This window comes from Lactuca serriola, chromosome 2 (genome assembly GCF_051521515.1).
Source record: "Lactuca serriola cultivar US96UC23 chromosome 2, Lser_US96UC23_V15, whole genome shotgun sequence".
Taxonomy (NCBI): Eukaryota; Viridiplantae; Streptophyta; class Magnoliopsida; order Asterales; family Asteraceae; genus Lactuca; species Lactuca serriola.
Window position 1 is genome coordinate 179,783,421 of NC_136409.1, and position 13,878 is coordinate 179,797,298.

Below are 13,878 nucleotides of genomic sequence, written 5' to 3' on the forward strand. Positions count from 1 at the left end.
ATTGCTGGTGCCCCAGTATGCGGGAGATAATGATATGAGGAGGGCCCGCTATCATGACATGCTACGGGCTGACATCCGGGAGCATGTTAGCTTTTCAGCTTGCCCTACCCTGGAGTCCATGATTGTCAGGGCGAGGGAAAGGGAGATTGATTTGGAGCACATTCGAAAGAGAAAGGCAGAGACGGGGCAGGTGGTTGGGGCTTCGGGGAAGAAGCCCAAGGGATCAGATGGTAGGCCGAAAGGCCAAGGAGGGCCGGGCCGCTGCGGAAAATGCGGCAGTTCGCATGAGGGAGCATGTAGATTGGGATCATCAGGCTGCTACAAGTGCGGCAAGGCGGGGCACTTTAGCAGGGATTGTATTGCTCCTGTCTCGGTTGTTCAGACATCTGAGTTGCTGTGTTTCCACTGCAACCAGAGGGGCCACAAGAGGGCCAATTGCCCCCAGTTGACAGAATCAGTTCCGGTTAAGGCGCCGGCTCCAGCTACCATGCGGATTACATATGGTCGGCAGGGCAAGGCAGAGGCTCCCGTGGTGAGGAGTCGGGCGTTTCAGCTGATGACAGAGGAGGAAAGCGCCGCACCCGATGTGGTGACGGGTATGATTCTTTCCCTTTATCCTTTTTTTATGATGTTATGATATTGATATGTGCCCTGTATATATGCATTAGGATCGTTCCATGTGAACGGTATTCCTGTCCAGGTGTTGTTTGACTCGGGTGCCACCCGGTCATTTGTTTCCCTTGCGCTTAGCAAGAGGTTTACTGAGTCTTCAGGCATGTTGGATTTCCCTTTAGAGGTGGAGATTGTTGATGATCGATCAGTGCGATCATCAGTAGTGTTCAGGGATTATGTTCTAAGGTTGTTTGAGGAGCGCTACTTGGTGGATTTGGTTCCCATTCCGTTGCGTGGGAACAAGGTGATTATAGTTATGGATTGGTTGACCCCTAATGGGGCAGTGATAGATTGCGCACAGCAGCTGGTGCGGATCAGGACCCCAAGTGGGGGAGAGTTGGTGATCCACGACGAGAGGCCACAACGTGGACCCACAGTATGTTCAGCTGCAAGGGCTAGGCGCTACCTTCAGCAGGGTTGCGCGGGATATGTCGAGTACGTCATGGATACCCGGGAGGCGGGTAAGGCGACGGTGAGCGTGGGTCCAGTGGTGCGAGACTATGCTTATGTGTTCCCGGAGGAGCTTCCTGGAATACCTCCGGAGCGTCAGGTAGAGTTCAGGATCGACCTAGTTCCTGGTGCGGCTCCGATAGCCAAGGCACCTTATCGGTTGGCTCCTCCCGAGATGCAGGAGTTGTCTACGCAGCTGCAGGAGTTGCTAGACAAGGGATTTATTCGACCGAGCAGTTCACCCTGGGGAGCCCCGATCCTGTTTGTAAAAAAAAAGGACGGGTCGCATCGGATGTGTATTGATTACCGGGAGCTGAATAAGGTAACAGTGAAGAACCGTTACCCACTCCCGAGGATTGATGATCTCTTTGATCAGTTGCAGGGAGCATCTTGGTTCTCCAAGATCGATTTGCATTCAAGGTATCATCAGATGAGGGTCAGAGAGGAGGATGTACCGAAGATCGCGTTTCGGACGCGTTACGGCCATTATGAGTTCGTGGTGATGCCGTTCAGGCTCACCAATGCTCCTGCCGCGTTCATGGATCTCATGAACCGCGTATGTAGACCGATGCTGGATCAGTCTGTGATAGTTTTCATCGATGACATCTTGGTTTATTCCAAGACGCAGGAGGAGCACGAGGAGCATCTGAGAGAGGTTTTGGAGACCTTGAGGAGGGAGAGCTTGTACGCCAAGTTCTCCAAATGTGAGTTTTGGTTGCGCGAGGTGCAGTTTCTTAGGCACCTCGTCAACCAGAACGGGATTTCAGTAGACCCGGCCAAGGTGGAGGCCATGATGAGATGGGAGGTTCCGAAGTCTCCATCCGAGATTCGGAGTTTCCTGGGATTAGCGGGCTACTATCGGAGATTCATTCAGTACTTCTCCAAGATAGTCGTACCCCTGACGCGGCTGACTAAGAAAGTCGTGGTCTTTCGACGGGGGCCTGAGCAACAGGCAGCATTCGAGGTTCTGAGACAGAGATTGTGCGAGGCGCCAACCTTAGCCCTGCCAGAGGGCGTAAAGGATTTTGTGGTATATTGTGACGCGTCCATTTCAGGGTTGAGCGTAGTGCTGATGCAGAGAGATCATGTCATTGCCTATGCTTCGAGGCAGCTGAAGCCTCACGAGGCGAACTACCCGACACACGATTTAGAGTTGGGGCGGTGGTCTTCGCCCTCAAGATTTGGCAACATTACCTCTATGGGGTTCGGTGTACCATTTACACGGACCACAAGAGTTTGAGGTACCTCATGGATCAGCCGAATCTGAACATGAGGCAGCGTCGGTGGCTCGATGTGGTAAAGGATTATGATTGTGAGATCCCTTACCACCCGGGGAAGGCCAATGTGGTGGCCGATGCGCTTAGCCGCAAGGCGGCGCCGATCAGGGATATTTGCATGCGGATGACAGTGGTGACCCCGCTTTTGGAGCGGATTCGAGAGGCCCAGCAGGAGGCCATGAAGGAGGAATATCGGAAGAGTGAGTGCATAGTGGGTCAGGTTTCCTCCTTTGATTATGATAGCAGGGGATTATTGTCATTGCACCGCAGGGTGTGGGTGCCATACCACGGAGGCGTGCGTCGGGTCTTGATGGAGGAGCCGCACAAATCTTGATTCTCCATTCATCCCGAGGCGACGAAGATGTATATGGATCTTCGTCTGGACTATTGGTGGCCCTGCATGAAGCGGGATGTGGCTTGGTACGTCGAGCGATGTTTGACCTGCAGGAAGGTCAATGCCGAGCATCAGAGACCGCACGGCAAAATGAAGCCGTTGGATATCCCTTTGTGGAAATGGGAAGATATTACGATGGACTTTATTACGAAGCTACCCAGGACCGCGCGGGGAGTGGATTCTATATAGGTCATCGTGGATCGATTGACCAAGAGCGCCCATTTTATCCCTATTCAGGAGAGCATCTCGACCGAGAAGTTGGCCGACATCTATATCAAGGAGGTAGTGGCACGACATGGGGTGCCCGTATCAGTGATTTCAGACAGAGATGTGCGATTTACTTCCAGGTTTTGGAAGAAGTTCCATGACGAGTTGGGTACTCGTCTGCATTTCAGCACCGCTTTTCACCCGCAGACGGATGGTCAGAACGAGCGGACCATCCAAACGTTAGAGGATATGTTGCGGGCATGTGTTCTGGATTTTGGAGGCAGTTGGGATACCTACCTCCCGTTGGCGGAGTTCTCATATAATAATAGCTATCATGCGAGCATCGACCGTCCTCCCTTCGAGATGTTGTATGGAAGGAGGTGCATGACCCCGATATGTTGGGGAGAGGTTGGCCAGAGGGTCATGGGAAACACCGAAGTGGTGCTCCAGACGACAGAGAAGATCCAGTAGGTCCGGAGTAGGCTCCAGACTGCCCAGAGTCGGCAGAAAAGTTATGCCGACAAGCGCCGTTCAGACTTGGAATTCCAAGTCGGGGATATGGTTCTCCTGAAGGTGTCGTCGTGGAAAGGCGTCATCCAATTCAGGAAGCGAGGCAAGTTGGGCCCAAGGTTCATCGGGCCATTCAGGGTTGTAGCCCGGGTGGGCAAGGTGGCGTATAGGTTGGATCTGCCAGCCGAACTCAGCCAGATCCACAACACTTTCCACGTCTCTCAATTGCGGAAGTGTTTGGTAGATGACTCGGCAGTGGTGCCTTTGGAGGATATTTAGGTCGACGAGAGCCTGAATTACATCAAGCGTCCTATGGCGATCCTCGACAGGAAGTCGAAGGATCTAAGGAACAAGAGGGTGGAACTCGTGAAAGTGCAATGGCAGCACCGAAAGGGATCGGAGTGGACTTGGGAGCCGGTGAAAGAGATGATGGAGCATTACCCCAAGCTGTTTCAGGATCGAGCAGCGGACTTCGAGGACGAAGTCTGAAATAAGTGGGGGAGATTTGTAGCACCTGGTTCCTGGTACGTATTTCTTGTGATTAATATTTTAATTTTATGCATTTTTTCCTTGGACTCAGCGAGTTGAAGGACCAACTCGCCGAGTAGGAGCGGGATAAGGCGCGAGGTTTGAACTTTGTACTTGGCGAGTCGGTCCCCCAACTCGGCGAGTAGACCCTGTTTGACAAAAACCCTAATCCGGGCGTTTGCACCCTATTTAAACGCTCTAACTTGGCCTCCTTAGTCCCTAACACTTCCAGAGAGCTGTAGAGAGAAACCCTAGCCCCATATTGTTCTTGAGAGTGATTTTGGCCTTGTGGAGAAGGATTGGAGCTTAGAGGAAGGAAGAGGAGGTTGAAGTGTGCAAGGAGGGGAGGTTGATCCAGAATCTACACTGTGAGAAGCTTCCATTCAGCCGGAGGATTACCGGTGCAACAGCCAGACGTCTAGCAGTCAGACCTTCGGTAGCTACTCTTCGAGGTGAGTTTCCTTCCAGTAGTAACGGGTCTAAGGCACCAAGGCCGGCCCGTATAGACGATAAGTTAGTATCGGAGTGTGGGCCGAGCCCGTATCTCTTGGTTGGGTTGATTATGATATATGCCAGTATGATAGAATTGTCTATACTCGTTATCCGTGTGATACTTTTATGTTATGGTTTAGCAGCTGAGTGTGGGCGAGGCCCGTATCTCTTTGATAGCGGAGTGTGGGCGAGGCCCATATCTCCTAGATACCGGAGTGTGGGCGAGGCTCGTATCTCCCAGCTAACGGAGTGTGGGCGAGGCCCGTATCTCCTAGCTGTTCATTGTATGTTTGTATGACATGAGGTATTAGGGGGGGGGGGGGAACTCACTAAGCTTTGTGCTTACGGTTTTCAGTTTTGGTTTCAGGTACCTCTTCTTCGAAGGGGAAGGAGCTAGCGCGGTAGCGGCCCATCACACACATGCCTCGTATTCCGCACTATGAGATATTTCTGGGGATTTGTACTCAGACATTATTATGTTTATGAAAATGTTTTCCAGACATGTGATATCTTTCATGAAATATTATGATCGGTGAACGTTTTATTCCTAATGCTTTACTAAGTATATGTTTTAAAAATGAAATTTTCTGGCTCGTATTTTTGGGATGTTACAGGATGGGTTGGCAATAGATTTTTTGAATCCGAGAGTGAGGAGAAAGTTGGTCAGCTCAGTGTACCAAGCACAAGGTGCTTGCTTAAGGCCATATAGTGACTTCCGTAACCGCCAAATATGGTGTGGATATTGGGGGTAGACATACCTAGGAGGTTGAACCATATATACCTCTACATGAAGTGTTCCATGCAAAAAGGCGTTGTTGACATCGAGTTAACGTAGAGGCCATTTTTTTGGAGAGCGAAATGGAGAGGATTAAGCGTATTGTCACCAGTTTGGTGATAGGGCTAAAGGTATCGAAATAGTCATTGTCATATTGTTGATGGAAACCTTTGGTTACCAGTCTGGATTTATATTTATCTATCGAGCCGTTGGGGTGCCGTTTAACTCTAAAGACCCATTTGCATCCGATTAGAGTTTCAAAAGTACATGGAACAAGCTACCACGTTCCATTTTGAAGTAAGGCATTGTACTTGTTGTCCATAACAATGCGCCATTTGGGGTCTTTAAGTGCTTGGATGTGCGTTGTTGGTTCCAGGGAGGATGGGATCGGAAGAAGTGCTGTTAATTCATGTATAAAGTTGATAAAACCAAAACAATGAATAATAAGTAATCAGTATGGTGATAAATAAAAGTGGTCTATTTATATTCATAGGGTTTGATACCATATTTGATTCATTTATTCTTGTGTTTCACTTTGCATGTTTTGACTTCCATAATAACTAGGTTATTCTTCCGGAATGACTAAGTTATTCAAACCATCCACAGTCGGTCATATGTTGGAAGTAGATATGAATCAAGACTGTCATGGGTTGGCTTGTAGAGGTCCAAGTTGGTGGACAAAGTTGTGCTACAACACTCATGAGTGCTCATAAGTTCTGAGTATTGGATTCAACCTGCGCTCATTTGAGTCACTTCATGGATTTTATCACGAGTGATCATGAGACGATAATATCTTATATTCTTCAAACCTAGAGATATGAGTTGTTACTATGAGTTGGTTGTACATTTATTGCACGAAACCGCATTTGTAACTTGATGTTATAAAACGTGCCTTTGTGTATGATTCAACAAGTAGTAGAACAAACCATATGAGTCGAAGTTTATCCATTCCTTTTACCTTCGGGATAAAAGCGATATCTGTGGGCCCCTCGATGATTTAATGATGATACATGTGAGTGCTTGGCCAAGCCAGGACTGATTTGATTTGTTCAATCAGTCAGTCATCATAAATCAAAAATCGGGAAACAACAAATGGGCAGAGAGAATGATTATAATCCATGTCTCAGTCCATATGATATCTAGAATGGAGGAATATATGATCCCTTATCTAATGGACAAGTCATTGACAAGATTAGAGTTCCGTTAACACGTCAGAGTTCGGCAGAAGCTTTTGAAAGCTACGATTGCTAATCAGGTTTTGAAGTCATACTCAATAATAGTTTTAGACTTATCCAAGTGGGAGACTATTGGATTAATGTCTAAGTCCATAACTATATTTGGTATGTACTTGACCCGACCCGACATGGTCCATTTGGGTTGCATTGCATCGGGACAATTGGATAGACAAGATGAGGAAAAAAAGGATACTAGTGATTTATATTAATATATTATAAGTTCTAATATATAAATATATAATCATATTATTTAATTAGTATTGATCAAGAATTAATTTATAATTAATTAAGTGATCGAAAAGAACTAATTAAATATGGACTCGTAGATATATATGTGTGATGGGCCAAGTTCATTTAGGTTGGGCTAATCTCCACACTATATAAATATGTCATAGGTTGTTGAAATTGGCACTAGTGTGTGTACACAAAAGGGCAATGCCGATTTCACTAGAGAGAACCAAAGTATCCTTATTCTCAAGGTTATTTCAAGTGTCCGTGGTGTTGTGTGAACCATTTGAGGTGTCACACTTGGGGCACTAGGCACTCAAGCTTCAAGAAGACAAGTTACATCAAAAAGGTATGTATTCTATCTAGGGATGAGCATAATCGGGTACCCACCTATTTTTGCTGGAACCGGAACCGCCCCGGAACCGGCGGTTCTTAAGTTTTTGGAATTGGAACCGGAACCGCCTACACCGGTTCCTAAAAAATTGGAACTGCTCCCGGAACCGCCGGAACCGGTTCCGGTTCCGGGTACCCGACTTCTTAAATATAAAGTTTTTCATTTATAAATTATAGAGTAAATGACATGGATATTAACATTTATAAACACTTCACACAATAAAAAACATCGTAGAAAATATTTCCCATCAAGAGAAATTTAACAAGTATAGATGACAAAAAATGAAAAATTACAAACAATAAACATAAAACAGCAACAGGAAAAAACAACACAGCAAAAACAACATAGCCTTGACAAATTACAAACAATAGTGTTACAAAATTAATAATCCTCATTAAGAATAAAAAATTAGGGAACACTTTTTTCTTCCCAATTGGTTGTTCAGAGATTGTAACTTCTTCCATCTCCTTGAGCTGCATCAATAAAAGAAGAACCATTAATATGCAAAAAAGAAATTATGAATCATAGAGAATATTAAAGCATAGTAGTATTCCAGAACCTGAATGCTTGCAGCAGCAACCATGACAACACAAGTGATTATCTTTCATTTTTTCTGTTTGTTTTTTTTATGTAACAGATATAGAAATGCAAGAGATTCAGACAAGTTTCACAAGTGATTATCTTTCATTTTAACAGAAAGCAGTAACAAGTTCAACCTTCTCAAAGCTTTTAGTTTTTTTTATGTGGGAATATAGAAATTATGAAGATAGAAATGATGCATTGGAACTAAAATATTTGTACCTGAGGTTGTTTACCAGCTCCTAGAAGTGCTAGTTACATCAAATTCGTCTCCTCACCAAATTCGTTATGCTAGCTAACAAGGAACAAAATGAAACAAACCACAACCAACATCAGTGTAAATAAAAGCGGATGACATTATTAAAGAGTTCAGTGGTCTGATTTGTTATGCCAACAAATAGATGAACCAAATCTGAAGCACATTTGATTAAACACACACACACACAAATCAATATCGCATAGCCCTAGCAGATAGCCAATTATAGATTTAAGTCAAGGTAAAACATAAGCTAATATCAGGACCTGAAACCCTAAATAAATTCAAGCAACCCATGGAGCATTGGCTATGCTCTGAACCCAAAAAAAAATATTGAATTAAATTGAGTAAAGAAGAAACTTGAGCAAGAAAGATTTAGGGTCAATACCTGGTTTGCGAAGATAACCTTAAGCACAAGTAACTTGATGAAATTGGCGATTAAAGAAGAGCAATACGCCTCTTGGCAACTATGTAAGATCAACCATAGTTAGCGATATTCACAATGAAAAGGGCAAAATAACGATTCTGCTAGAAATTACCTGATTTAGTGGAAATTATTGGGAGTCAGAGAGATGGCCTGAGCGGGCCACCAAGATCATAGAGATTGAATGATGGAATCAAGTGATGTGAGAGACGAGGGAGAACCTAAGTAGGGATGATCGGAGCGACGTGGTACTCACGATGGTCTACTCCAGCGAATCAATCGACGTGGTCCACCGTCGTCTTCTACCCTTCTTTAATCGATGTGGTATTTTCCTATTTGGGGCAAACTGGTAATGTGAGAAACAGAGAGACGAAGGAGACGAGTGAGTTTCAAGTCCTGGACGATGACTGGTTTGAGAGGGGAGAGAGGAGAGTGACGAGAAGAAGGCGGCGCTTTTTTAAGAATGAAAATCTAAAACCCTAAAACGAATTAGGTCTAAGTAACGTAATTAGTATAACCTTGTATTTTTTAAAAGCAAACCAAAATATAAAAATTTAATATTTTTTTAGAAAAATGCGGGTACCCGTCGGTACCGGTTCCGGGTACTCGGCATTGGAACCGGAACCGGCGGGTATCCAACGGGTATAGGTTTCGTAAAAATGAGAATTGGAACCGGAACCACTTAAGGCAGTTCCTAAACTTTAGGAACCGGAACCGGAACCGCCTAAAGCAGTTCCGGTCCCGGAACCGGCAGTTCCGAGGCGGTTCCGGTTCCGAAAGCAGGTACCCGCTTCCGCTGCTCATCCCTAATTCTATCTATTTTATTATCCAAGTATATGATATTTGTATGCTAGTATAGGGTAATATCTTGGAAACTTCATATTTGCATGTATAATAGAGAAAACATATATCCAAGGTATTTAGGGTTGTATGTGTACCATATGATGTTGTAGTATACTAAAACCCAAAAGTGTACAACATGAAAGGAGAAAGTAAAGGAGGATAAATAAGGAAAAGATAGTAGTTGTACATAGTTGTGCAATAAACATAGGAAAGTCAAATTATGATTTGAATATCTTTTGTTCCTCCGTAATACTCCTTACCATGTCATTTATGCTGAAGGCCAATGACAGATCGTCTAATTTTGTCTAATTCCATTTAGGATAGGATCCCAAGTAATCATGGAAAAGTACAAAACGATCAAGTAATTTAAAACCAAGTATTTTAGTAAAATACAAAATAGAGTTAAAACAGTTTTATAAAAGCACAAATTTTAATATCTTAGAAAATATTAGTGCTTTAAGTAGATTTCTTTTGTTATAAAGTCTTTTAATTTTATATTTCATAGATATTTAATTAGGTGTTATGTTCTAGACTTTATGCAACCTTTCTAATGTATGGTGGTGCACTTTCATGTTGGACGTAGGCAACTCTGAGCATAATGCAACTATTCTAGTGTGCAAAAAATTTCATGTTGAACATACATCTTTCTGGAATGTTGCATACTGCTGGGAGTTCATATTTTTGGAGTTTAATCTCACAAAACACAATAAGATTGTTGGAAAAAGATGAAATTCATGTTTTATTTGCTTCAAAAGGAGTCAAAGCCAAACATTTTTATATTTAACATTCATGAATAACTACAAAATATAAAAATAGTGTAGAAAACATGAAGAAATGTGCATGTATAATAACGGTGCATCCCTCTTTGTCTTGTTTAGGTATTGTTTATTTGGACGTAAGTAGATACATATTATTGTCTTCTAGATGCCTAAGTACTTTGGATTTGAGTCATGCGGCCGTCTTTAAGGTTCGATGGGGAAACTAAAGGCCATTTGGCTCTACTTGGCTTAGGTAAGGCCAACGCTACCCCCCTCCATATTGATTAGGAGAGACTCCATGTTTAATCAGGCAATAGGAAAAGAAAGCACTTAGGGTGTGTTTGGTTGTGAAATTTTTTCTAGTTTCCAGAATTTTTTTGTAACGCTCTAAAATTCCAACCAATTTAAACATTTCAAAAACAACCCAACATCCTCAAGTTATTACAAAAAGGTTTTCAATACATTTATTATCAGAGTATTCCCAGAACCAAATCATAAAACCGAAACATGAGGAGCGGTACGATCACGTCTTTGCCTTGCCACGGTCCCCTGAAGTACCTGAAACATTAAACCACAACTGTAAGCCCGAAAGCTTAGTGAGATACCCCCAAAATACCAACCACATATACCATACACATAACATATCATATCATAACAGAACAGAACATCCATGCACTTCGGGTCTACTGTGTGACTGGTCCGCCGCAACGGGCCTACAGTCCATCTGGTCCACCCTCCGAATCTAGCCATATACATCGAGTCTGCAGTGTGGTTGGTCCGCCCGCACCGGGTCTTCAACCCACTTGGTCCACTCTCTGAGTCTACAATATGACTGGTCCACCCGCACCGGGCCTTCAGTCGGCCTGGTCCACCCCCCGAGCCTCGGCACGTCTGGTCCACCCTCGTGGGGCCTACAACCTATCCGGACCGCTCGCTGGGCCTTCGGAATATCCGGTCCGCCGTGGGTATGTTGGCCTACAGCACAAAGCAGGACCCGCCTCAACCTAACCCCCGTCAACCAACCATGTGCACATAAACATATAATCATATAACAATTCATCACTAATCAACCGATCTAGCAGATCACATACATAGCACATCCCTACCAAGATTCCAACCTAACCGGTCACTATCATAGCATCATCCTATAAACCATGATTCCGACCCTAACCAGGTCTCTAACATATACCATCCTAACTACCAGGATGCAAACATAACAAAGCAATAACATAACAAACAACTATCCGGATTCCCATCCGATAAAAGGTCGGCCTTGGTGCCTTAGACCCTGTTGATATAGTGAGGATAACTCACCTCGCAACTGCTGACTGAAAAGATAAGATCACGCTGCTCCAACCTCCGACACGAGTTCCACCACTGATCAATACCAAAAGACTGAACTCAATAAGTACCAATATTTACCAAAATACCCCCGGATGTCAACTGGTCAACTCTTGGTCAAAGTCAAAGTCCTCAGTTAAAGTCAACCCTCCTGGCTGACTCTACTCGCCGAGTCAGCCCGCTGACTTGTCGAGTCCCTATACTCAGAAACTCCCAATCCACGACTCAACTCGCCGAGTCGCCCCAAGACTCGCCGAGTCCAACAACCTCTGAGTCCTTTCTCGCTCAACTCACCGAGTCGTCCCTCGACTCACTGATTCACAGCTCAACCAAAAAGGTTAAGACTTCACGACCAGACTCGCCGAGTCCAAGAACAGACTCGCCGAGTCCAAGGCAACATTCAACATACTCGCCGAGTTGTTCTTCCAACTTGTCGAGTTCCTGTCTATCTTCATCCAACTCGCCGAGTTCACCCATGTGACTCGCTGAGTACCTCTAGTTCTTAATTCATACAGTGGCTTTCCAAGCCATGCAGGGGCTCCAAACCATAGATCCACTCCCCTACAACCCATCCATCACGTAAAGTGGCAAACTTTACGTGAATCCAAAGAGATCTAAGCATAATACACTCTTGGGCTAAGGTTTGGGACAAAAGAACTTCACCTACAACTCTTATACAAGAACTTTATGACATATAGGACCATCACAAGCTTAGATCTGAAGTAGCATCCTCAGATCCAAGCTTCTATCTCGAATTGGATCTCATATCAAACCACCATACATAAATCCATGAAGAAATAACTTAAGGAAATGGTTCCTTACCCCTGAAATGAGCCCAACCAACTGTAGATTTCTGATCTCCCCAAGCTTCCTGATACAAGCCTCCACCCTTCAAGCTTCAAGCTCCAAAGATACTCCTCCAAGCTTTAATTCACTCAACAATGGGGTCTCCTCACGAATTAGGATTTTATGGATCTCAAGTGAGCAGCAAAGAGGCTAAGGGGAAAACATAAGGTTCCTTATATAGGGTGCAAACCCTGAAAATAGGGTTTCTCATTCCAGCATCGACTCGCCGAGTCCAACCGCCAACGCCGAGTTGGTCACTAAACTCGTGACCAAAATCGCGACTCGACTCGCCGAGTCTATCCATGGACTCGCCGAGTCTATCCTCCTTAATTACACCAAGCACCCTGAACTTGCACTTCTGAACTCAGGGTGTTACATTTTTTTAAGAAAAACGAAAATTTTAAAAATGCGTTTGGTTTGTTCGGTTTTCCAAAGAAAATGAAAATTTTCATTTTTCCAAATTATATGTAAATTAGAAAAATGATTTTTACAGTTTTCTAAATTTGTATGATGGAAAATGAAAACTTTATCGGTTCCAACCAAATGTGTTTCCTAATTTTCATTGAAACCTGAAAATGAAAACTCAACTCTATTTTTTGAAAACATTTTTTTGAAAAATAAAAACCAATTTTCTACAATGTTTGATTGTGGAAAACTGTTTTCATTTTCTAAGAAATTATTTTCAGAAAATAGAGTTTAATTTCATTTTGAATTTTCAATAAAAATTTTAGAAAACGTGTCTGGTTGGAACTGATGGAGTTTTCATTTTCCATTTTTGAAATTTAAAAAACTCTGGAAAACTATAAAAATCATTTTTCTAATTTACATACAATTTAGAAAAATGAAAATTTTTCATTTTCTTGGAAACCTTTGAAAACTTAACAAACCAAATACGTTTTCAAAATTTTTGTTTTTTTTTGGAAAATTTTTCTAAAGTAGTGAAAAATTTTTCACAACGAAACGCGTCCTAAATGATTTTAAAGACATATCACATCCTTGTCACTATAGTGCATGTTGGATGTGGGTTATTAGTTGGCGATTTGGACGCCTCACTATTGTTCGACATTTTCTTGACATGTATGCATACACAATGTGAATTGCCCGCTTATATGTCAGGACTTGGAGACAAGCTCGACGAACGGTCACGTTAACGTAGGGACTCAACGAGAAATGTAGAGTAGCTTTCACTCATACACATCCCGAATTTGATATCCATCACTATGGACTCTCCATAAGTGCCACCAATAGGACACAAAGTAATGGATAGCAACCACACAACAAAACACATTCACATCCACATTAATGATCTCTTAGCATCACATCTAACTTGATTGTCAATATGTATCATGTACGTACCATCATATTGAATATAGACATTTTCTTTTAACAATTCCTTAGACATTGATATAGTGGGTCTCCATAGCTGTACAAAATATGCTACATATAAGTCGTACATACTTAATAACCTAGGTGGCCAATATCCTATTATCTTTTCAATAAATATTTACTTTCAGGTAAAAATGGATCATTACATCAGAAGTACTACTACTTGAAAAGACAGTTTCTAACATGTAAACATCAATCTTGTCAATATCAACATTTATTTTGTTTCTGTTTTCAAACAAGAAGTGAAATAAAACCAATCATAGAATTTAACACTTTTAAAGTT